Below are 3822 nucleotides of genomic sequence, written 5' to 3'. Positions count from 1 at the left end.
TGTCCTTGGGCCTGTTAGCAACATACTCTGTTCCAAAGGCCAAAAGTGTCGGTGGTATTTGGGAGCTTGTGTCTGGTCCTTGGGAGATTCTGGGGTTGCCTCTTCAGAGGGGGCAGTGTTGGAGGGAAGGGAGTGGGCATGGATTTGATCAAAACACCTTATATGCATGTATGAAATTCTCAATAAAGTTTTTTGTAAAAATTGAAAAAAAAAATAGCCGGGTGTAGTGTCACACGTCTTTAATCCCAACACTGGGAAGGCAGAGGCAGGCAGATCTTTGTGAATTCGAGGCCAGCCTGGTCTACATAGTGAGTTCCAGAACAGCTGGGGTTACAGGAAAATCCTGTCTCAAAAACATACAAAAAATAAAATAAGATAAAAAAAATATCTAGAACAAAGGCCTTATGAATGATAACCCAGAAAAAAAAACATTTGTAATTCTCTCAGGTTGTTTCAGAGAGGAATATTTCCTGTGAATGGTATCATGCTTTATCATTGCTCTACATATTTCCCTTATTACCTAACAATATATCCTGGTGCTCTTTCCATATAAGCAGTGCTTCAAATAGCTGTAGAGCATGCAGTATATAGCATGTGCCTATTTTGTTTAGTTAGTCCTTATACTGCTCCATTGAGGCTAAATGTAAGAATGAAAATGGCTTAGAATAAGGTCTTTATAATTCAGTGATAATTTGTTTTCTCAATAGATAATAAGCCAATTTTTCTTTTTAGTTGGAGGCTTACTATGTTGCTGTGATGGGTCTTGGACTCTCAAGTTCAAGGGATGCCACTGCCTCAGCCTGCCACATAGCTGGGACTATAGCTTGTGCCACTGTAGATCTCTATACTATCTTTTTAGTGAGTCTCACAGTTATTTTTTTTACTAGCTTGATTTCACAATGGCTGAGAGCTTCATTTATGTAGTCATTTAAATTAAATCTACCAAGTCTCTATTTACATATTAGGCTATAACAGATAAGCTGGCTATACTTAGAGACCAGTAAGTTAACACTCACGGCCTTAGGAAACATGTTACCCAATTTCTGCAGCAATCTGTTTCCTCGAAGCACTTCTTCCAGGTTTGAAGGATCATATGAAGTGATGGAGCACACAGGGGAAGACAGAAGTTATAGGGAGGGCACCAAGAGAGTTCTGGTGAGGAAATAAGATCGAGAGTTTTGGATATATAAGATGTGTTTCCTCTTCTTATGCCTGTTATAAGAATTTGGAAACTTTTTATTAATAAATTATACATATTAAATGTGTAACTGCACATATATACACAATATACTTATATGTGGTACATTTACATAACTGAGATGCTATCTTAAGAGGGTTGGATCTTATCTTTACTTAACATTGTACCCAAAGTGTTTTGCTATGTCATTAAACAGTTTTATAAGTATAACTTTTAATAGATATACAATATTTTCTAATATATTTACTATGATTTGGTTAACTAGACCATTATTAGTACTTCTTTAGGTTTCTTTCAATATTTGCTATTCCAAATGGGCTACACACACACACACACACACACACACACACACACACATTTCACACTTAAAGTTGATACTGATTAGCCAGGTGTGGTGGCACAGGCCTTCAGTCCTCAGGAGGCAGAGGCAGATAGAGCTCTGTGCGTTCAAGGCCAGCCTGGTCTACAAAGCAAGTTCCCGGCCAGCTGGGACTACAGGGAGGCCCTGTCTCAAAAAAGATTTTTAAAAAGTTGATGCTGATTATAAGTCTCAGGTAACTTACATGAACACATAAAACAGTCTGACTTAAAATCATGTGGATGGTCAGCATTGATAAGATTTTTTTATTACTTGTCATGAAGCATAATGGGCAAAAACAGTTATAGTAGCTAACAGTTATCGAAACTGCATGCAAAGAATCACAGCATCCATGTCAGGTAAGAACTGTCCATGCATTTAGTGAAGTGTCTGATGAGTCATGGCAGCCCTGATTGGAATTAGGTTTGCCTCATTTCAGAAAACATGTTTTTAACCTACGGTGCCTCATTAAGTGTGTATATTTGATTAATTATGACAATCTTCATCTAATTTTGTTTAATTATGGTAATATAGTCCCACTTGTCATGATTTATTGTTTATAAAGCAAAGCGGTTTTGGCCAAATTAGAAGCTAGATTCAAGGAAGGATTCAGAAAAGATTGGATTCTAAGGGGCTCTAGAATAAAGGATAGAGGACAAAGGAGTGGGCATTGGGGCAATGCCCAGGGTGGGGAAAAGGTTAGCATGGAGGAGATGTTCACGGAATACTGGAAACACTGGTAGAAATCATGCTTGGGTGATTATGGAAAAGGAAATTGGGTAGAAAGAGCAAATGTTGAGGATAAGAGGCAGAATGCTGGTTCCAGTCTGAAACTACATGCTCTTGCCATCTGCCCCCAACCACCTTTATCCCCAGAACTCCTGATCAGAACCACTCTACCATGGAGAAATGACTCAGTTCTGTTAAAGAAACTAGGCATGGAGGTGGTGCATAACTTTAATCCCAGGACTCAGGAGGCAGAGGTGGGCAGATCTTTGTGAGATCAAGATCAGTTTGGTCTGCATAGTGAGTTCCAGCTGTGGCCAGGGAGACACCCTGTCTCAAAAAAAAAAAAAAAGAAAAAAGAAAATATAACCTCTTTCAGCATGAATTTGCGGTAAGGTGATAAACTGTTAAGACTTATTCCCCAACCCGGAGTGCCTGAAAGATCATTAATACTCACTAGATGGACCTCCAGAATCTTTGCAAGAAAGAGCCAATTTGAATGTTAAATCTTTCAATAAGAAAAGGTTCTCCAAGTAAAAGTGTAAAGAGGATCTACTGGCTAACCCAGTCAGTTTTTTCCTAAAGCAGTAACTTTTAGTCCAAATAGTATAGAACCCTCTAAAAGTGGGGCTTGTGAAAGGGCTAAGGATGAAGACGGTGGTCTTCTGTCCCACTTCTCAGCTGTAGTTCCAAAGCAACCATTTTCTTAACATCATTTTTATTATTTTATCTACTCTGAGGAGAAAGAAGAGTATCATTTTTACTATTTTTCTGATAAGCTTATTTTTATTTTTAGTTGTGATCTGAGAACCTACATATGATAGGGAATTTTCTAGTCTGAGTTATCTCTTCAGTCTCTTTTCCCCCTTATTTTGAGGCCAGGTCTTGATATGTTGCCTGGGCTGGCCTTGAATTTGTGATCCTCCTGCCTCAGCTTCCCAAGTAGCTGGCATCACAAGTTTTCCTTACCAGGCCTGGCTCTGGTAGGTTTATTTTCATCTCGAAATAAACATTTCTCAAGCAAGAGAAATTGGTATTTAGGGTAGGATTGTATGGATGAGTTCTGTGTATTTAGGTCTCTCCCATTTCAAGAAAGATTGTAGCCCAGGTCGGCCTCAACCTCCCAAGTGCCAAGAATATAAGCATGAACCACCTTGTCTGCTTTATGTGGTGCTGGGATCTAACCTGGGGCTTCATACATGCTAAGCAAGGACTCTACCAACTGAGCCACATGCCCCAAGCTCTTTGCTCCTGATACCACATCCTAGTAGCACTCTCCCAGCACTGTGATTATTTCTAAACTTCTATAGCTAGGTACGGTGATGTGTACCTATAGTTCTAGTTAGTTGGGAGGATGAGGCAGGAGATCCTTTGAGCTTAGGATTCAGAGGCCAACCCAGACAACACAGTGAGCAAGATGGCTATGAAACATCTCAAAAGATGTTCAACATCACTAATAATCAGGGAAATGCAAATTAAAACCACTTTAAGATTTCACCTTACCCCAGTCAGACTGGCTAAGATCAAGAGAACAAATGAT

The 3822-nt window shown here is 39.3% G+C and overlaps 1 protein-coding gene and 1 pseudogene across 3 annotated transcripts in view; one reads left to right on the top strand and one right to left on the bottom strand.

Moving 5' to 3' along the window:
* Slc26a5 (solute carrier family 26 member 5) overlaps nucleotides 1–3822 on the bottom strand; it is a 74622-nt gene that overhangs the window by 53184 nt on the left and 17616 nt on the right. The window lies entirely within an intron of this gene.
* Nucleotides 1030–3822, top strand: part of LOC103732234 — a 5151-nt pseudogene continuing 2358 nt past the window's right edge.

The sequence above is a fragment of the Nannospalax galili genome, unplaced genomic scaffold (assembly GCF_000622305.1).
Source record: "Nannospalax galili isolate Female #2095 unplaced genomic scaffold, S.galili_v1.0 scaffold312, whole genome shotgun sequence".
NCBI lineage: Eukaryota > Metazoa > Chordata > Mammalia > Rodentia > Spalacidae > Nannospalax > Nannospalax galili.
Note: the sequence above shows the minus strand (reverse complement) of the source record. Positions and strands in the feature narration are given on the sequence as shown.